Consider the following 23,121-nt stretch of genomic DNA (forward strand, 5'->3'; position numbering starts at 1 on the left):
TAAGACAATACTTAAAACAAATCTATGAATGTATAATTATTGTGCAATTGATATATTTAGGCTACAACGCGGTTTTTATGTTAGGCTATATGGCATTAGTGCATAAGCCTAAACTTTAGGGCCTAACTGTAGGCGCGTCAAATAGCCCACATGCCAATAGCCAAATGCTTTTGTGAGCGGGCTGAAAAAGTTAACTAGATCCACTAAGGCAAAAAGGACACTGTCGGCGTTTAATTCAATAAGAGTAAAGCTGCGAAATGGAGAGTTGAAAATAAAGAGAAGGGAGTGACAGAAAATATATTTTTGGGAAAGGTGAAAGAGGATGATAGCATCGCCAGCTATGTTATGTGTGATAATTGTGAGGCACTATACAAATTCTACAGTCACAAGACGGGGACTTCAAATAGGCATGGTATGTCAAGGGAACTTTTAAGACTACTGTTCAGATGGGTTAAATGGAAACTGAAATCTGGACACTGACTGTAGATCTATAACCTCTCACATAGCCTTAATATCAACTCCTGCAGAATTAAGCATTTCTTGCAGTAAAATTATATAGGCCTACTAAACGTAGGCAACATTTCGTCTTTGCAACAGGAGTGGAGAAATATGACTGAATTCGTTCAGCATCTTGAGAGAATACGAATGGCATTTAAATACTGTCTGTAGAGGTGCTGTCTTTGTCAGCATCATAAAAGCTGATCGTTTTTCAACCACATAAAATATGCATCCAAGCCGAACTGTTGGGTCGTTTTCACATCTTTATATTTCATTACAACCGGGCAAACTGATGGCATTTGGACATTTTGCACAGAAATTCGTTCTTGTTTTTTTGTTGTTGTTGTTAGTTGTTGTTGCATGTTCTCCCCGGTCCCTAAACGTTTGTTCTGCAAATGAAGCAGAGATGACAGAGAAAACTTGACCGATGTCAACTAGATTGACGCATTCATTCTATCGATTTATGACATTATTCTGCTGTGCAAGGGTTTATTTAGTCTTCTAGAGAAACTGCTATGTATCTAATTATAGACAATTTGATTAAGAAATAGCCTACCAAAATGTCAGAAATTATGAGGAGAAACATATTTAAATCATGCAAAATAAAATATTGTACCCCCTGTCAAAAAAAAAATCGTTCCTCCTTCTCTGACTGTAGCCTACAGTGCATTTTCTAATATTAGCGGTTAGAGTCGGGTACAGGCCTCATATTTTCACTTGATCACATTGTAGGGCAAGTACAGATGGGTTATTAGCAATTGCGGGCGAATGCAGATGGGTTATTAGCAATTGCTGGCGGATGCCGATGGGTTGTTAGCAATTGCGGGTGGATGCAGATGGGTTATTAGCAATTGTGGGTACTGTGCCACTACTACACACAAGGTTTAAGAGGCTGCAGCAGAGGTCTCCAAATGTTCCTATAGGCCTAACCATAAATGATATATCTGCAGGGACAATGTGGAGTGATGTGGAGTGGGCCTACTTTTGTTACATCTGCTCCTGCCACGACCTCTACTGCTCATCCTGTGTCTCCTTGATCTGCCGCCACGCCCCCAGTGCCCTCTCCCTCTCCCTCTCTTTCTCTGTGTGTGATTGTGTGGGTGGAGACAGGTGTGCTGGAGTCAGAGAAGATCTCCACCAGCTGCAACCTGTTCCATAATCAAGACCTCTACAAATACTCAGTCCTGTCACTTCCACACTGCCAGATCGTAATCTCTGCTCAGTCAGTCTACGGTTCTAGCCGTTTGTTACGATTTAGATCCTGTTGTGCCTGTTTTCCTTGCCTCACTCTAACTCTGGTCCCTGTCTCCAGTCCCACATCTCCTCATCCTGCTACTCTGTCCTGGATTCCCCGCTCTACTGCTCCCTTGGATTCCCCTCCGGCCCTGCTTACCCTGTCCCAACCCCTCTCGCTCCAGCCTCAGCCTCCGCACCTGGTTTCCTGCAACCCGCCTGAGCTTCCCCTGGCCTGCACTCCATCTTCCCGCTGTGTTTCAATAAATACCTTGGTTACTTCATTCCAGTCCCCTCATCTGAGTCTGCTCTTGGGTTTCCCTGTTCCACTCCGCATAACAAATTTAAGCTACTAGCTCTCACAGTCGCATGTCAGAATTAGACATTCCTCCATGTTTCTCAAATATAAAATTTCGAAGTTGTTTCTAACTTCAAATTTCGAAGTGTTTAAGTTTACATTTAGGCATTAACTTTTAAGGTTAGGGTGAAATTCAGGTGTTAACTCCAAAATCTTAAGGTTGGGCATTAACTCCTAATTGTTAAGGTTTGGATAGGCTTAAAACAAAAATTTCAAAAATGTTTTTCTATTGCAGGATTTGAACTTGCAACCTTTGGAATCAGATGCTTACTGTTGCCCCTAGTAGCCAGTTTCCATGTCATCTCCCGACATCTTCACACATGGATGGACCTTGAATACTGACTTGTTTTAAAAACAAAGTCATAATTATGACTAAACCCTGCCTACTTCTAAAATGTATATTCTTAAAATCTGATTTTTAACCTAACACTAACCTTAACCACACTGCTAAACTTATGCCTAACCCTAATGTGCTAAAGCACATTTTTACGATATAGTCAATTTTTATCTTGTGGCTGTGGTAACTAGTGACAACCGACTGTCTGCTTTGGCACTTCTCAAAAGAAGGTAATGGCAGGCTCGCTTCTCTCCCACGGGAATAGCTCCCTCTCTCTTTGACTTTCTAAAGCCATTCATAACTACCCTGGCAAGAAACGGTCTCTGCTGGCATCGGTCTGATGGCCTCATAGAGGTCAGAGCCAACCCTCTACTGCTCTTGATCACAGGAATAAGTAGCGCTTTCCACTGTTGAACTATTCTCTGCGATGCAGAGGTGCCATCTAGTGTCATACATAAAAACGGTTTGTGGGGTACACTCCCTTCCATATGTATTTGGACAGTGAAGCTAAATTGTTTTGTTTGGCTCAATAATCCAGCATTTTGGATTTGAGATCAAAAGTTTCATATGAGACTACAGTAGCCTACAGAATGTCACATTTTACAGCAGCAATCAGCAGTAGAAACAATAACAAACCGCTGCTCCCCACCGCTGGTTCGGTAAAAAGCTGAGGGATGGGGCTGGAGAAATTGAATCACTCTCAAATTCATAGACAGAGTTATGATGCAAGGGTTGAACAACCATGATATCAAAATTATAGTTTTAACCATGTTTTGTTTACATTTTCTTTGTTTACAAACATTGGAGTAAAATACGCTTATATTTTGTGTTCTGATGGGGTATGACAGTTGAACTCAGCTCATGAGGCATTTCTAAGTTATTTTCATCAAGAATCAAGAATCATGAATTTATAGGTAAAGAAATTGATGGACTGAAGTAAGAGCTGATTGTACCTTTAAGGGTATTTTCATACCCGATTTACCGTTTATAAATGAAAGCACTTTATCTATTTAATCCCCCCATGTGAAGAAGTCATACGTATTTTTGAAAATGTACTTATAGTGTAGGAAAGTAGTCAAAAGTTTAGTATTTGGTCCCATATTCCTTCCACACAATGACTACATCAAGCTTGTGATCTCTAAAAACTAGTTGGATGCATTTGTGGTCTGTTTTGGTTGTGTTTTGGGTTATGTTTTGCCCAATAGTAATAGCTATAGAACAGATTCTTCCAGCAATAGAACATAATCAGAATGACAAGGTGCATGCAGGTTACTGTAAGTGAGGGGATAGTTAGAGACTCAGTCAGCCATAGGCACTGGCAGTGGACTAACCATAACCTCGTCCCCAGGCTGATTGTGTCTGATGAATCAGATTAGACCATGACATAGTCATAGTGGTTTACCCTTAGCAGACAGTGCAACTAAGCAACTCTACTCTAAGGTTGAAAAAAGGTACAGTGTCATTACATATTTTACTTTAGATCATATTTTATCACAGATCAATTTGTTCCATTCAGTTATTCCAAATGAAATAGTGAGTATGAAGTACTCATATCAAAAACCTGGGTAGACTTCGGAAATTCCCAAAGGACAGGTTTCCCCCCTCTTTTTTGCTTTTTACCTGCCATCAAATAAAATAAAATAAAATGGTATTAGTCACATGTGCCGAATACAACAGTGAAATGCTTACTTACGAGCCCCTAACCAACAATGCAGTAAAAAAATAAATAAATACAAATAAGAAAAACAAATAAAAGTAACAAGTAATTAAAGAGCAGCAGTAAAATAACAATAGCGAGACTATATACAGGGGGGTACCGGTACAGAGTCAATGTGCGGGAGCACCGGTTAGTCGAGGTAATTGAGGTAATGTGTACATGTAGGTAGAGTTATTAAAGTGACTATGCATAGATGATTGTCACGTTGTGAAGGATCGGGAGACAGGCGCAGGAATGCGTAATAGTTTTTTTTATTGACCTAAATTACAGTGTGCCATGTAAAGGCACAGGGACGAAGACCAAACAAACACGTATACAAAATACAGGGTTGAACCCAAACAAATGAGCGAGGAGTACCTCAAATAAATACACGGGGTGAGACTCGTAATACCTACGCGGGACGAGTCCCGAAAAACACAAGCGCACAATGATACACCATGGGACGAGACCCGTAATCATATATGCACATCCAAACAGCACGAAAGCCAAAACAACACAGCACAGGAACAACGGACATTGGAACAATAATCGACAGCCAAATGGAGAAACAAAGGGCACATTTATACAAATACAATCAGCGAGGAATAGGAACCAGGTGTGCGTAATGACACAGTTCAGTGCCTAGAGGCCGGTGACGTAGACCTCCGAAACTGGTGCATGGAATGATCAACAGTACCAGAGGGATCTGTGACAGATGATAACAACAGAGAGTAGCAGCAGTGTAAAGGGTGGGGGGGGGCAATGCAAATAGTCTTGGTAGCCATTTGATTAGATGTTCTGGAGCCTTATGGCTTGGGGGTAGAAGCTGTTTAGAAGTCTCTTGGACCTAGACTTGGCGCTCCGGTACTGCTTGCCATGCGGTAGCATAGAGAACAGTCTATGACTAGGGTGGCTGGAGTCTTTAACAATTTTTAGGGCCTTCCTCTGACACCGCCTGGTATAGAGGTCGTGGATGGCAGGAAGCTTTGCCCCAGTGATATACTTGGCCGTACGCACTACCCTCTGTAGTGCCTTGCGGTTCGGAGACTGAGCATTTGCCATACCAGGCAGTGATGCAACCAGTCAGGATGCTCTCAATGGTGCAGTTGTAGAACCTTTTGAGGATCTGAGGACCTATGCCAAATCTTTTCAGTCTCCTTGGGGGGGAATAGGTTTTGTCGTGCCCTCTTCACGACTGTCTTGGTGTACTTGGACCATGTTAGTTTGTTGGTGATGTGGACACCAAGGAACTTGAAGCTCTCAACCTGCTCCACTACAGTCCCGTCGATGAGAATGGGGGTGTGCTCGGTCCTCTTTTTCCTGTAGTCCACAATCATCTCCTTTGTCTTGATCAAGTTGAGGGAGAGGTTTTTGTCCTGGCACCACACGGCCAGGTCTCTGACCTCCTCCCTATAGGATGTCTCATCGTTGTCGGTGATCAAGCCTACCACTGTTGTGTCATCAGCAAACTTTATGATGGTGTTGGAGTCGTGCCTGGCCGTGCAGTCATGAGTGAACAGGGAGTACAGGAAGGGACTGAGCACGCACCCCTGAGGGGCCCCTGTGTTGAGGATCAGCGTGGCGGATGTGTTGTTACCTACAGTTGAAGTCGGAAGTTTACATACACCTTAGCCAAATACATTGAAACTCAGTTTTTCACAATTCCTGACATTTAATCCCAGTAGAAATGACCTGTTTTAGGTCAGTTAAGATCACCACTTTATTTTAAGAATGTGAAATGTCAGAATAATAGTAGAGAGAATGATTTATTTCAGCTTTTATTTCTTTCATCACATTCCCAGTGGGTCAGAAGTTTACATACACTCAATTGGTATTTGGTAGCATTGCCTTTAAATTGTTTAACTTGGGTCAAACGTTTCGGGTAGCCTTCCACAAGCTTCCCACAATAAGTTGGGTGAATTTTGGCCCATTCCTCCTGACAGAGCTGGTGTAACTGAGTCAGGTGTGTAGGCCTCCTTACTCGCACACGCTTTTTCAGTTCTGCCATACACATTTTCAATAGGATTGAGGTCAGGGCTTTGTGATGGCCACTCCAATTCCTTGACTTTGTTGTCCTTAAGCCATTTTGCCACAACTTTGGAAGTATGCTTGGGGTCATTGTCCATTTGGAAGACCCATTTGCGACCAAGTTTTAACTTCCTGACTGATGTTGCTTCAATATATCCACCTAATTTTACTTCCTCACGACGCCATCTATTTTGTGAATTGCAACAGTTACTCTGCAGCAAAGCACCCCCACAACATGATGCTGACATAATGCTGCCACCCCCATGCTTCACGGTCGAGATGGTGTTCTTCGGCTTGCAAGCCTCCCACTTTTTCTCCAAACATAACGATGGTCATTATGGCCAAACAGTTCTATTTTTGTTTCATCAGACCAGAGGACATTTCTCCAAAAAGTACAATCTTTGTCCCCATGTGCAGTTGCAAACCGTAGTCTGGCTTTTTTATGTTGGTTTTGGAGCAGTGGCTTCTTCCTTGCTCAGAGGCCTTTCAGGTTATATCGATATATGACTCGTTTTACTGTGGATATAGATACTTTTGTAACAGTTTCCTCCAGCATCTTCACACGGTTCTTTGCTGTTGTTTGGCACTGTTGTTCTGGCACTTTTCGCACCAAAGTACGTTTATCTCTAAGAGACAGAACACGTCTCCTTCCTGAGCGGTATGACGGCTGCGTGGTCCCATGGTGTTTATACTTGCATACTATTGTTTGTACAGATGAACGTGGTACCTTCAGGCGTTTGGAAATTGCTCCCAAGGATGAACCAGGTCTACAATTTGTTTTCTGAGGTCTTGTCTGATTTCTTTTGATTTTCCCATGATGTCAAGCAAAGAGGCCCTGGGTTTTAAGGTAGGCCTTGAAATACATCCACAGGTACACTTCCAATTGACTCAAACTATGTCAATTAGCCTATCAGAAGCTTCTAAAGCCATGACATCCTTTTCTAGAATTTTCCAAGCTGTTTAAAGGCACAGTCAACTTAGTATATGTAAACCTCTGACCCACTGGAATTGTGATACAGTGAATTATAAGTTAAATAATCTGTCTGTAAACAATTGTTGGAAAAATGACTTGTGTCAGGCACAAAGTAGATGTCCTTACCGGGCTTGCCAAAACTATAGTTTGTTAACAATTAATTTGTGGAGTGGTTGAAAAACGAGTTTTAGTGACTCCAACCTAAGTGTATGTAAACTTCCGACTTCAACTATACCCTTACCACCTGGGGGCGGCCCGTTAGGAAGTCCAGGATCCAGTTGCAGAGGCAGGTGTTTAGTCCCAGGGTCCTTAGCTTATTGATGAGGTTTGAGGGCACTATGGTGTTGAAAGCTGAGCTGTTTTGTCCCGGTTGGAAAAGGGCAGTGTGGAGTGCAATAGAGATTGCATCATCTGTGGATCTGTTAGGGCAGTATGCAAATTGGAGTGGGTCTGGGGTTTCTGGAATAATGGTGTTGATGTGAGCCATGTCCAGCCTTTCAATGCACTTCATGGCTACAGACGTGAATGCTACGGGTCGGTAGTCATGACCCTGAATATTGGCATCTTCAGCTTGGCTACACATCAACTGTCTGCCCAACAAATGTTTTAAAGATCAGAAAAAAGGAAAATCCAGTTGTGTAATGCTATGTTGGATGAAATGCAAACAGACGGTTCCTGAGCCAAGAAAAGGTTAGACTCGTTGTTATGCCTATATGTTCTGACAAGTTTCATAGACATTAAGGACAAACAGTAGGTCTCAGGTTCTATCCACTGTTAGACCTAAATGCAAAACATGTCTTGAAACACCCTTTTTGCTTTGTGTGTGTGTGTGTGTGTGTGTGTGTGTGTGTGTGTGTGTGTGTGTGTGTGTGTGTGTGTGTGTGTGTGTGTGTGTGTGTGTGTGTGTGTGTGTGTGTGTGTGTGTGTGTGTGTGTGTGTGTGTGTGTGTGTGTGTGTGTGTGTGTGTATAGCCACATCGCCTTTGGCTTTAAATTATTTGGTGCAAAATACTGTAGCTACTTTTGAAACAATGATTCTTTTCTATTTTGATTTTACATGCACCATCGGTTTTGTCCGTTTAATTTACTGTAAGTTTCTCAATTGGCTGGGATATTTTTACTTTCAAGAAGGCCGTCAAATAGAATGAATGTCATCGATTAAGTATTATCAGGTGAAGGGAAAGTTGTATAATGTGAAACAACTTAGTCTATGTCAAACTATTGAATGTGTGTGTGTGTGTGTGTGTGTGTGTGTGTGTCTATGTGTGTCTGTGTGTGCACTTGAGTGAATGTGTGTGTCTGTGTATGTCTGCACGAGCACCCAGGTTCAGGCTGTGTTCATTGAATTGGACCGGGGCTGGCTGAAAGGGCTCTCAGGGCTCAGGAGAAACCAGACAACCACAGTTCTCTCTAGCTGTGATCTAAAAGGAGGAGCATCCAGCAGCAGGGCTCCAGAAGAGGTTCTTAGGGGGCAGGTGGCTCTCTCATTACCTTGTATTCCTGCATTCCTGCATCACGGCATCTCCCTCTGTGAACTGTTGACTAAATTCCCACCAGATGAACAACACTTACAGACATCTGCTGCCGCCGGACCTTCGGCTCAATGAGACTAATAGGGAGTCTCTGGCCAGGGAAGACCAGCAGGGGAATTCACCCATGTACGTCTTCTTGTGTTGTCTTGCTGCTGCTGACATGCTGGTGAGTGTCTCCAACTCACTAGAGACGGTGGTAATCGCTGCACTGAACAGTCGGTTGATAGTGGCGGACGACCACTTTATTCAACTCATGGACAACTTCTTTGACTCCACAATCTGTACCTCCCTGGTGGCCTCCATTTGTAACCTTCTAGCTATCGCCATTGACTGTTACGTGACCATCTTCTATGCCCTGCGCTACCACAGCATCGTGACAATGCGACGGGCTCTCCTGGCCATCGGGGGGGGGATCTGGCTGACATGTGTGGTCTGTGGGATTGTCTTCATCGTCTACTCAGAGAGCAAGACAGTCATCGTGTGTCTGATCATCATGTTCTTCACCATGTTGGTGCTCATGGTCACTCTGTACGTTCACATGTTTCTGCTGGCGAGGCTGCACATCAAGCGCATCGCTGCTCTGCCTGTGGAGGGCGTGGTGCCACAGAGGACCTGCATGAAGGGAGCGGTCACCATCACCATTCTTCTGGGGGTGTTCGTCTGCTGATGGGCACCTTTCTTCCTCCACCTCATCCTCCTTATCACCTGTCCCAAGAACCCATTCTGTGTCTGCTACATGTCCCACTTCACTACCTACCTGGTGCTCATCATGTATAACTCTGTCATAGACCCTGTCATTTATGCCTTCCGCAGCCTCGAGATGCGCACAAACTTCAAGGAGATCCTGTGTTGTTTCAGTGCAACTTGCAGTATTTTCCACTGTAAATACTGAGTGTTGTAGTTTTTCCACATTTTAAAAATGGCACAGAATAGGCTTTGAACATGGAAGTTTTATGTGCTGTGTATTTGGACATTGTTGTGACGTGCAGGTTTGACTTAGTGGCTTTGTTATTGGGCTGATGTTTTTACTTGTATATAGTGTTTGTGAAAATGTGAGAAGCAAACAGTAAAAAGTGAAGGATTTAACTCCAGTGTGATTTATTTAGTTAAATATTGTAGTGACATGGTGTTTATTAGCGCCGAGATCGACTCTGCCACACGCACTTTAAATGTGGCACAGTTGATGCCAACTGGGCTAAGACGCAGAACGTTGGGGTTTGAATACCACCGCGGACAAGCTCACTCTCCCTGCCTGTTTTATTATGATATACACTACCGGTCAAAAGATTTAGAACACCTACTCATTCAAGAGTTTTTCTTTATTTGTACTATTTTCTACATTGTAAAATAACTATGAAAACTATTAAATAACACATATGGAATCATGTAGTAACCAAAAAAAGTGTTAAACAAATCAAAATATATTTTAGATGTTAGATTCTTCAAAGTAGCCACCATTTGCCTTGATGACAGCTTTGCACACTCTTGGCATTCTCTCAACCAGCTTCATCTGAAATGCTTTTCCAACGGTCTTGAAGAAGTTCCCACATATGCTGAGCACTTGTTGGCTGCTTTTCCTTCACTCTGCGGTCTAACTCATCCCAAACCCTCTCAATTGGGCTGAGGTCGGGTGATTGTGGAGGCCAGGTCATCTGAGGCAGCACTCCATTACTCTCCTTCTTTGTCAAGGCACGGCGGTTGGAACCAAAAATCAAAAATTTGGACTCATTGTTTTCCCTTATTTCCAGTTATTATTTTCACCTGTGCCTCGTTTCCCTTGTATGTATTTAAACCCTTAGTTTTCCTCAGTTCTTTGCTCTGTGTTTAAATGTTAGCACCCAGCCCCAGCCATGCTGTGAACTTTTGTTTCTCCAGTTGGATTCTCTTGAGGTACTCTGTTTTTGTTCTCGTTTATTTACTTTTTTTTTTTTTTTTTTTTTTTTTTTTTGAGGTTTTTGCCCTGCTGTACTTTACCTTGTGACTTGGAGGATATACCTTTTTTCTCTTGGATTTACTTTAGACTTTGTGTATTTATATTTTTGCCTTAAGTACTTTTTTTACTTTATTAAAACACCGTCTCAAGTACTGCTGTGTCTGCCTCATCTTCTGGGTTCTGCCGACTATTAGTGGCTCAGTTAGCTAAGTGACTGTTTCTCTCACCGGAGACCCGAGTTCGTAACCAGGTCCTGACACTCATCAGACCAAAGGACAGATTTCCACCGGTCTAATGTCCATTGCTTGTGTTTCTTGGCCCAAGCAAGTCTCTTATTCTTATTGGTATCCTTTAATAGTGGTTTCTTTGCAGCAATTCATCCATGAAGGCCTGATTCACGCAGTCTCCTCTGAACAGTTGATGTTGAGATGTGTCTGTTACTTGAACTCTGTGAAGCATTTATTTTGGATGCAATTTCTGAGGCTGGTAACTCTAATGAACTTATCCTCTGCAGCAGAGGTAACTCTGGGTCTTCCATTCCTGTGGCGGTACTCATGAGAGCCAGTTTCATCATAGCACCTGATGGGTTTTGCGACTGCACTTGAAGATTCTGTAAAAGTTCTTGAAATTTTGCGGATTGACTGACCTTCATGTCTTAATGTAGATGATAATACAAGTTATACACATGGAATTATAGATATACCTCTCCTTAATGCAACCACTGTGTCAGATTTCAAAAAGACTTTACGGAAAAAGCAAACCATGCAATAATCAGAGACGGAGCTCAGAACAAGAGTCAAATTAGCCGCCATGTTGGAGTCAACAGAAACCAGAAATTACATGATAAATATTCCCTTACCTTTTATGATCTTCATCAGAATGCACTCCCAGGAATCCCAGGTCCACAATAAATGCTTGATTTGTTCGATAATGTCCGTTATTTATGTCCAATTAGCTACTTTGGTTAGCGCGTTTGGTAAACAATTCCAAAGTTACAAAGCGCGTTCACTAAAACGTGACGAATTGTCCAAAAGTTCCGTAACAGTCAGTAGAAACATGTCAAACGATGTATTGAATCCATCTTTAGAATGTTGTTAAAATAAATCTTGAATAACGTTCCAACCGGAGAATTACATTGACTTCAGATGAGCGATGGAACGGAGCTGCCTCTTATGTGAAGGCGCGTGGTCAAAGAATGTTCACCTCATGGCAGTGGTGACTCATTCCTGTCTCCTTCGGCCCCCCTTCACAGTAGAGTGATCAGACAAAGTTCTACAGACTGTTGACATCTAGTGGAAGCCGTAGGAAGTGAATACTCATTCATATCTCGCTGTGATTTCAATGGGATCTTGGTTGAAACTCGACCAGCCTCAGAATTTCCACTTCCTGTCTGGATTTTTTCTCAGGTTTTTGCCTGCCATATGAGTTCTGTTATACTCACAGACATAATTCAAACAGTTTTAGAAACTTCAGAGTGTTTCTATCCAATACTAATAATAATATGCATATATTAGTAACTGGGACTGAGGAGCAGGCCGTTTACTTTGGGCACCTTTCATCCAAGCTACTCAATACTGCCCCTGCAGCCATAAGAAGTTAAAGTAATGATGGACTGTCGTTTCTCTTTGCTTGTTTGAGCTGTTCTTGCCATAATATGGACTTGGTCTTTTACCAAATAGGGCTATCTTATGTATGCCAGCCCTACCTTGTCACAACACAACTGATGGGCTCAAAAGCATTAAGAAGGAAAGAAATTCCACAAATTCACTTTTAACAAGGCACACATGCTAATTGAAATGCATTCCAGGTGACTACTTCATGAATCTGGTTGAGAGAATGCCAAGAGTGTGCAACGCTGTCATCAAGGCAAAGGGTGGCTACTTTGAGGTATCTCAAATATAAAATATATTTTGAATTGTTTAACACTTTTTTGGTTACTACATGATTCCATGTGTGTTATTTCATAGTTTTGATGTCTTCACTATTACTCTACAATGTAGAAAATAGTACAAATAAAGAAAAACCCTTTAATGAGTAGGTGTGTCCAAATTTTTGACTGGTACTGTATATAAAAAATGTTTTAACTATAGGGTGACTTAAATTATCTTTAGATAACTTCAACGCCATGAGAGGCAGAGATAAGTACACTGAGAGGATTTCTCGAGATAGCAGAGGCACGTAAAGATGAAGACAACTAGCTACTTGGACGATTACGATGTGTGGTGGACTTTCTCGTAGCAGCGGCTGCTGGGGCATCACCCGAGTAGGTGCTACACATTGGTACTGTAGAGGAGTAGCTAGCCAGCTACCTATGGATTCCATAAGGAGAGGCTGAGGACGTCGGGGACAGCGAGGTGTGCTGAGGTGTGCGAACCTGTCTCTGACTCTGATATGACTACCGAGCTCCCTGGCTGTGACTGTGACCAAGATGCTCCCTCCTTCCTCCACTGCTCAGTCCCTTCTACCTCCAAAATCGTTTTGATTTTGTTAAATTTGTTGCATCTCGTCTTATTTAAAAATAAATTGTTTATTGTATGTGTTACTGTAATTCAGCTTTTAGCTGCCATAATACACATGAAATCAAATGAAATAAACCTAGTTAAGCTGCAGCTGGTCCAGAACAGAGTGGCACGTCTTGCTCTTCATTGTTATCAGAGATCTAATATAAATACTATGCATGTCAGGCTCTCTTGGCTAAGAGTTGAGGAGAGACTGACTGCATCACTTCTTCTTTTTATAAGAAACAATGTGTTGAAAATTCCAAATTGTTTGCATAGTCAACTTACACACAGCTCTGACACACACACTTACCCTACCAGACATGCCACTTGTTTTTTTTTCACTGTCCGCAAATCCAGAACAAATTCTAAAAAGCGTACAGTATTATATAGAGCCATTATTGCATGGAACTCGCTTCCATCTCATATTGCTCAAGTGAACAGCAAACCTGGTTTAAAAAAACAGATAAAGCAACACCTCACGGCCCAACGCCACTCCCCTATTTGACCTAGATAGTTTATGTGTATGTATTGATATGTAGGCTACATGAGCCATTTTTTAATGTAGTTCTGTCCTTGAGCTGTTCTTGTTTATTAACTTCTCTAGGATAGGGGGCAGCATTTTCACGTTTGGATGAAAAGCGTGCCCAGAGGAAACTGCCTCCTTGTCACGCCCTGACCCTAGAGATCCTTTTTATGTCTCTATTTTGGTTGGTCAGGGCGTGAGTTTGGGTGGGCATTCTATGTCTGGTGTTCTATGTTGTCCTTGTTTTGTATTTCTATGTGTTTGGCCTGGTATGGTTCCCAATCAGAGGCAGCTGTCTATCGTTGTCTCTGATTGAGAACCATACTTAGGTAGCCTGTTCCCACCTGTGTTTGTGGGTAGTTGTTTTGTGTGTCGTCACCTTACAGAACTGTTCGTTTGTCGGTTTTGTTGTTTTGTCAAGTGTTTCGTATTTTATTAAAAGTATTATGGATACGTACCACGCTGCACTTTGGTCCTCCTCTCCTTCTCCCGACAACAATCGTTACACTCCTACTCAGTCCCAGATGCTAATATATGAATATTATTATTAGTATTGGATAGAAAACACTCTGAAGTTTCTAAAACTGTTTGAGTCATGTCTAACTTATTTGGCAGGCAAAACCCAGAGGACAAACCATTCAGATTTTTTTTTTAGGTCACTTTCTTTTCAATGGGTTTCATTGGGAATCCAGATTTCTAAGGGACCTTCCTGCAGTTCCTATCGCTTCCACTGGATGTCAACAGTCTTTAGAAATTGGTTGAGGTTTTTCCTTTGAGAAATGAAGAATGAGAATGTTCAGAATGAGGCTCCAGTGAAGTGTACTGTTTGTTAGAGGCGTGTGACCAGAAAGCATGCTACACATTGTTTTCCTCCGGCATTGAACACCGTCTTCAATTTTATCGATTATTTACGTTAAAAAATACCTAAAGTTGTATTACAAAAGTAGTTTGAAATGTTTGGACAAAGCTTACAGGTAACTTTTGAGATATTTTGTAGTCACGTTGTGCAAGTTGGAACCGGTGTTTTTCTGGATCAAACGCGCCAAATAAATGGTCATTTTGGATATATATCGACGGAATTAATCGAACAAAAGGACCATTTGTGATGTTTATGGGACATATTGGCGTGCCAACAGAAGAAGCTCGTCAAAGGTAAGGCATGAATTATATCTTTATTTCTGCATTTTGTGTCGCACCGGGAGGGTTGAAATATGATGGTCTGTGATTGTTAGCTTGGGTGCTATCCTCAGATAATAGCATTGTTTGCTTTCGCCGTAAAGCATTTTTGAAATCTGACACGTTGGCTGGATTCACAACAAGTGTAGCTTTAATTTGATATATTGAATGTGTGATTTTATGAAATTAAAATTTTTATAGTAATTTATTTGAATTTGGCGCACTGCATTTTCACTATTTTCGCTACCGTCCCACATATCCCAGAGAGGTTAATGTTCTGTTTTATGTACATTTTCATGTTTTATGTGGATCCCAGGAAGAGTAGCTGCTGCTTTTGGCCCCCTGTCAGGCTGTATCAAACAGGAGTAATGAATATGATTGCAATTTGTATTTAAGAAAAAAAAAGGAACCATAAAAGCTCAACGTGTTTGCATGGTACGATTTGCCATGTACGCATGAGTAGCACTATGAACCTGTATTAATGTCCACATGATAAACTACAGTACAATATTTCAAATATATTTTTGTACAGTATTTTTATTTAACTTCTCTAGGGTAGGGGGCAGCATTGGGCATTTTGGATGAAAAGCATGCCCAAATTAAACTGCCTGCTACTCAGCCATAAAAGCCTGAATATGCATATAATGCATATAATTAATGATGTCTGTGAGTATAACAGAACTCATATGGCAGGCAAAAACCTAAGAAAAAATCCAACCAGGAAGTGGGAAATCTGAGGTTTGTAGTTTTTCAACACATTGCCTATCGAATATACAGTGTCTATGGTGTCTATGTCTATGGGGTACATGGCAAATATTGGACTTCCTAAGGCTTCCACTAGATTTAAACAGTCTTTAGAACCTTGTTTGAGGCTTCTACTGTGAAGTGGGGGCGAATGAGAGGGGATTGAGTAAGGTCTCTCCCAGAGTGCCATGAGCTGACCACGCGCGTTCACGTAAGAGGTAGCTTGCGTTCCATTGCAATTCTAAAGACAAAGGAATTCTCCGGTTGGAACATTATTGAAGATTTATGTTAAAAACATCCTAAAGATTGATTCTATACATCGTTTGACATGTTTCTACGGACTGTAACGGAACTTTTTCTGCACCTAGTGATCATGCCTCATGAATTTTGATTACTGGGCTAAACGCGCGAACAAAAAGGAGGTATTTGGACATAAATGATGGACTTTATCGAACAAATCAAACATTTATTGTGGAACTGGGATTCCTGGGAGTGCATTCTGATGAAGATCATCAAAGGTAAGTGAATATTTATAATGCTATTTCTGACTTCTGTTGACTACACAACATGGCGGATATCTGTATGGCTTGGTTTTGTGTCTGAGCGCTGTACTCAGATTATTGCATGGTGTGCTTTTTCCGTAACGTTTTTTTGAAATCTGACACAGCGGTTGCATTAAAGAGAAGGGGATCTAGCAATGTTTGTTTTGAGTATTTCTGTAAATTGATGTGGCTCTCTTCAAAATCACCGGATGTTTTGGAACTACTGAACATAACGCACCAATGTAAACTCCGATTTTTGGATATAAATATGAACTTTACCGAACAAAACATACATGTATTGTGTAACATGAAGTCCTATGAGTGTCATCTGATGAAGATCATCGAAGGTTAGTGATTAATTTTATCTCTATTTCTGCTTTTTGTGACTCCTCTCTTTGGCTGTGTTTTTCTGTGACTTGGCTCTGACCTAACATAATCGTTTGGTGTGCTTTCGTCGTAAAGCCTTTTTGAAATCGGACACTGTGGCTGGATTTACAACAAGTGTATCTTTAAAATGGTGTAAAATACTTGTATGTTTGAGGAATTTTAATTATGGGATTTCTGTTGTTTTGAATTTGGCGCCCTGCAGTTTCAGTGGCTGTTGACGAGGTGGGACACTAGCGTCCCACATACCCTAGTGAAGTTAAGAAAAACAACTTTCACACTTTTTTATCCATGTGATATTATCTAAGTTGTGTCACAATTCTGGTTGTATTTTCAAGAATCACCAACAGGTGGAGTTCTGTACTCGTGTTTTCAAATTGTCTATTTCAATTGACCCTCAATGAGAAGACACATCTCTGTAAATTTCAAATCGATGCGTACGGGATCCATAAAACATGTTCCTTTGTTCTGATGCTACCAGGGTAATCTGCTGCAGTACATAGGTCAAGTCATTGGGGAGTCTGCGTTAGCCCCTCTGTGATCAGTAGATTCTGTCAAGCCAATGCACCCAGAAGGACAGCATCGAAACCAGCTGGATTTCCCCCACAAGGTAAGGCCAATACAGGCTGGAGAACAGTAAGGGAAGAATGACATAGCTCTTTCACTTTCCCTAGTTAGGAAAGCAAGAACAGGAACTGAAACAACATTGCATGGGCAGGAGGAGGATTATCGGTGATGAAACAAAGAATAATTTTCAACTTGTATTACTTGCTGTTTTAACAGACATGATTTACGTTTAAAAAAAAGGCAAACATATCACAGACAGACATATACGACAGAGGTTTAAATGCAAGGTGTAAGTGTGTTATGACATAGTGACAAAGTACCCTCCTAGAAGCGTAGGAGGTGAGAGATTCTTATGGAGAAATGTCCGAGTCACCTTACTCACTGTAACTTCTCCATGTTAGGGAGGAAGGGCAATATAATGAACAGGTTAATAGGCCATGGTGTTTCGTGTGCAAACAAAATTGCAAAATGCTAACACCCCTCCCCCCTCCATACACACTTCCTGGCAGAAGCATAGATACTTTTATGTGAAAAACCACAGACAGTTCTTTGGAAAGTGTTTCTTTCTGTAACATACAGGGCACAATACAGTTGAATACAGAAAACAACACACCTGAGCCTCATAACATTTGTATATTCTGGCCTACATAGTTAATAACAATACAGTATCATAGGCAGAGAAATCCCCAAAGCCTGACGCTAAGTCATTACAGCACCCTGCAGTTTGAACAGCAGGAGTTTACTCAATAGGGCATGACCAGCAGAGGCTACCGGTGGTAAAAAGTGGATCTTGGATCTTCACCAATCAATGGATCTTCACCCATCAACTCCAGTATTGGCAGAATGAAATCAGTACAGTAGTCTATGATAAGTAGGGTGAACAATCTGTATAGAACTGCATTTAGTGGTTAACTGCTCAGGGTATCATTGCAAGATTTTTGCAACACAAAGCAGAACTTCTGATGTACTGTATATTTGAAGCAGATATTTACATCTTTCATTGTATTGTTAGGTTTTACTTGACATGATTGTGTCTGTCATAAATGAGAAGTTTATCCAGGTGACCTACAAGTAATTGCCAAAATAAAGGAAACACCAACATAAAAGTGTCTTTATTTTATAGACGGGTTGGATGTTTGGCAACAAAACCGATGTGTGCCCAACTATAGGGCAAAACAGACAGGGTAACTTAGATTGTTTACAACATTTAACCTATATTTAGTCTCCAAATGTGTATAAATTGATGTGCACAATGAGCACTTGTTGTCTCTCAAATACATTGTTGCAGTTGTTGGTTAGCTAGCTAGCGAATCTTTGCCTTTTTAAAATTTGAGCCACCTATGATTCCCCACATGGTAGTTTCTTGTCATTGTTGCTAGCTATCTGACCATTCAGAATCATAACACCACACTGACTTCTGCCTCATTGATGTGCGTGCATCATTCTCGTGACGTTGTCAGCCAACCCGTCTATAGGGCATTGGTCCACCACGAGCCGCCAGAACAGCTTCAATGCGCCTTGGCATAGATTCTACATCTGTCTGGAACTATATTGGAGGGATGCGACCACGAGAAATGTCATAATTAGGTGTTTTGTTGATGGTGGTGGAAAACGCTGTCTCAGGCGCCGCTCCAGAATTTCCCATAAGTGTTCAATTGGGTTGAGATCTGGTGACTGAGATGCACACACACACACACACCCTTTCAACCCCCTATACTCCTTTGAGACCCCTCTTTCAAAGTCACTGAGATCTCTTCTTCTAGCCATGGTAGCCAAAATAATGGGCACCTGGGCTATTTTATACATGACCGTAAGCATGATGGGATATTAATTTCATAATTAACTCAGGAACCACACCTGTGGCACCTGCTTCCAATATACTTTGAATCCCTCATTTACTCAAGTGTTTCCTTTATTTTGCCATCTACTTGTAGCTAACTCAGATGTTTTCATAGGCCACTGCACTCAGAACTGTTGACCAAGACCATTTTCATTACCACTGCTGTTTTCCCCTGCTATGTCTCCTCTTGATGATTCGAACAACCTGATGAGAAAAATAAACATTAATATAATGACAGCGTTGAGGGGGAAATGATGCCCACATCCAGTATATTTTCCACATTTGGAGAAGAGAAAAGAGGATGCGGGGGCGACTGTTAATTGACGACTCCCGCTTTGAGAGGAAATGTTACCTCACAGAGTGAATCATCTTACATCTATTAAACTTTTACTGCAGTGGGCGAAATCAAGGTCTTGGTAGTCTTAAACAAATCTACTTTGAAACAAAAGTATTCACCTCACAGACATGGTTATGGACTTTAAAAAAGAAGACACCTGTACCATGTCAGATATAGAGTTGAAATGTATTACATTTTGAGTTTACATCCCAATAATACACTTTATGTACGTCACAGAACACTGAAAAATAACAAAAACGTTTGATATAGGAACACCGGATTTCCTGCGTATTGTTTTATTTCTATGTTTATTAACTTTGAAATTCTGAAAAATATTAATAACATTCTAGCCATGAGGCCACTAGGTCATTTGACTGCAGGAAAGGGCAACGTCACCTCATATAGATTGTCAAAACCGCTGCAGTTATGGAGTTTGGATAGTTATATGTCATGAAAACAACTCACATGATTACGGTAAGTACCCTCCACACTCACTAGTTTGTGTCATTGTACCTATGGTAAATCTGAGGAGGTGAAATTTGAGAGAATCCAGTAATGTAGCCTATCAACTACATATTCTGCTACAATGACACCACATAGGGTTATATAAAATATATAATATATTGATTCAAATATATTGATTTACCTCCATAGAGATGAGACACAGAGCGATTTTGACAAGGCCAAGAATCAAGAATCCACATAAAGTCCATATGACAGAGACCTCCACCACATGCATGGTACACTGTGGGGTACTGTGAGTCACGTCCTGCCATGCTGTCACTGCCACTGTAGTCTGGATAACACAATCTGTGGACATGTGATAAAAGTTCATGAGATCAGGAAAGTTACAGAATGCTCACTTTCATGAGTTATTCTCTGGACTTGTACTGTACTATGAAACCTGGGTTGTTGCCTGGCCCAGTGGCTTTTATGGTGATTAAAGCAATGTATCCAAACAATCAATCAATACATCATCCCTCGTCATATCTAGGTTATAATACTCTTGATTTCCATCGCCTACTCTAAGTCAACCCACTATGGTGAGTAATAGTGTACCTGTAGATACACTGAGGGTGACAATTGACTCTCTGTTGGTCTGTCCTATGTTGGCCCTGATGAGACACAGATAGGTCCCTGCATCCTCAGGTCTGACTCTGGGAAGGACCAGACTGTCCATCACTCCAAACCTGGCAGGTCGGGGAAATTCATAGAACTGCGGCTTCTCGTCATCACTTCTTCTGATAATACCAGTCCGGTTGTTCAGCTAAACACAGAGAAAATAAGATTGTATTTATTGTATATTGATCAATTCTGTTATTTATCAGAGGTATTTTACCAGAAGAAGGGATTCAAATTACTCTCATGTAATAATATTATAGAATATGTACACTGAACAAAAATATGAACGTAACATGTAAAGTGTTGGTCCCATGTTTCATGAGCTGAAATTAAAAAAATGCCAGAAACGTTCCATACGCACAAAAAGCTTATTTCTCTCGAATTTTGTGATTTTTTTTTTGTTGAGAATTTGGCAGTATGTCCATCCAGCCTCACAACCGCAGATGTTGTGTTGGTGAGTGGTTTTCTGGTGTCCTAGTTGTAAACTATGGTGTGGTTGTGGTATGGGCATGCATAAGCTACAGGCAATGAACACAATAAAAATGTATCGATGGCAATTTGAATGCACAAAAGTACCGAGGTCCATTGTGAGGCCCCTTTTCTTTAAGGTATTTGTGACCAACAGATACATATCTGTATTCACAGTAATGTGAAATCCATAGATTAGATTTTAATGGAAAACTAACTTGTACGTATGTGACTAACCTTGTGAAACTGTCTCATTATAATCTCCTGTTCTGATAATCTTATTGTGCAACATTGTTGCTGAGTAAAACAGCAACAATGAGCATAACCACAGGAACATCCCGCCCAAGGACAGGGACTATAAGGACGTGCTTATTACCCATTGTTTTAGAATTCAGACTGTCTACACTGCGCTGTGTAACTCTGTTATTCTCTCTGAGCTCAGAAATAAAGAATCTTAGTTTGACTTGGACTCCAGCACATCCTCGTTTTATATATCCACGACAAGGGCCTAAATAATTTATTTTAATTGATTGCTTTCCTCATATGAACTCCTAACTCAGGAAAATCTTTGAAATTGTAGCGTTCATTTTTTTGTTCAGTATAATATGTGACACTAGTTACATCAGATCAGAAAACAAAAATAATATTTGCCATTACAATACAACATTATATAGTTTGATTTTAAAGAGTTCCTTCTCACATCATCAACAAATGCCCAAATATATTTGAAATAGAGACATTCACCGATGAAATAGGTTAAATACAGTACCAATAATGGCCTACTGTAGCCTACCTTATACCATGTAATGGATCGATAGCTCTTATCCTGGATAGCTTCACACTTCATAGAGATATCTTCATTGCAGTCTACTTGGTTTACTAGACTCTCGGAAAGGACTAAACTGGCCATCATATACACTGCTGTAACAAACAAACACAAAATAAACACATAGAAGACAACTTTTCAATTCTAATGTGTGCATGATGAAGAAACATTGTTTGGTTCAAACTGTAAATTTTTTTTTTAGCAAATATGATTTATTAGGTACATTCTGACACACGTAACATTCTAACCTTCTAGGCCTGTGTTTAAAGAGAGCGTTGTGAAAACCATCTTTATGATAATAATGTTACAAATGTATTCATTTGACAATAACTTTATGTTTATAATTGATTAAACTAATTCACACTTACCCCAACCCAAATCAACATGGAGGCATCTCTTATGCATCTTTTGCAGCAGTAATGACTAGAAGACCCGCTTTATAGCAGCAGATAACCAGTTATCAACAGGATGTGTTAAAACAGGTAGGCTAGGGCTAGGTTGTAGCCTATTTTCAGTTCTTATTTCCAAAGAAGAGTTGTTGAAATCGGAAAAATAATACGCGCACACACACACACACACACACACACACACACACACACACACACACACACACACACACACACACACACACACACACACACACACACACACACACACACACACACACACCTCTTCCTATACACAGACTATGCGCAGCTGCTAGGGGGCCCCCAACCAGAAATAGGTTGCAAGGGTTTTAGAAACCCAGTCGAGGTCTCAACTTACTGGTGAGAGTTAGAATAGTAGAATACACAAGGTGACATTTCGAATTTGGTTGTGCATCAACAGTTTTTCTCTTGTTATGTCACACACAGTCACTCACTCAAAAATCCCCTGCCAACAGGGGAAGCATTAAAACGTTTTGCCCACACACACACAAAGAGAGGACAGAGAGAGGTAAAAGTGACTATATCATGCCATCATGTGGCAGTTATCTGTAAATGATTCAATGCTGTTCGATTGCCTGTGATTCAATGTTATTTCCAATAATTCAAAATACAGACTATGGCTTTATCATTTGCTTTGATATACCAGCAAGAAAGCAAGCTAAGCAACCCAACTCCCTCCGCTCAGGAGTCATCATGATACAGAGCAGGCAATAATTTCACTTCAAGCACATACAGTAAGAGGCTGTCTCATCCTGTTGTTTTCATCCAGAGGACTTCCCCATTGTCTCTCCTGAACCATATTATTTGTATGTGTCGCTCTTGTTGACAAAAGAGGTAGTCAGATATGAGTTATTATTAGGAGACTGACTTTATGGAGTGAGGCCTTTGGATTCCTACCATCTGGATAAACAATGCCTCCTCTTTCAGGAGATACTGACACAATGAGCGACAGGGAGGGAGCAGCAAGCTGCTGCTGAGGACCAAATAAGATCAATGGAAATTTGGCCACTTCCTATTAAATGTTGGTCGTTGCAGCTATGAGGGTTTACACATTAGCAAGAGGTGGTGATCTTGGA

General features: G+C 41.0%; 1 pseudogene; it reads left to right on the plus strand.

The window, feature by feature from the left end:
* The first annotated feature begins 8,642 nt into the window (after positions 1–8,642).
* On the plus strand, positions 8,643–9,655 carry LOC139543250 (melanocortin receptor 3-like; annotated as a pseudogene).
* The last annotated feature ends 13,466 nt before the right edge of the window (positions 9,656–23,121 follow it).

This window comes from Salvelinus alpinus, chromosome 17 (genome assembly GCF_045679555.1).
Source record: "Salvelinus alpinus chromosome 17, SLU_Salpinus.1, whole genome shotgun sequence".
Taxonomy (NCBI): Eukaryota; Metazoa; Chordata; class Actinopteri; order Salmoniformes; family Salmonidae; genus Salvelinus; species Salvelinus alpinus.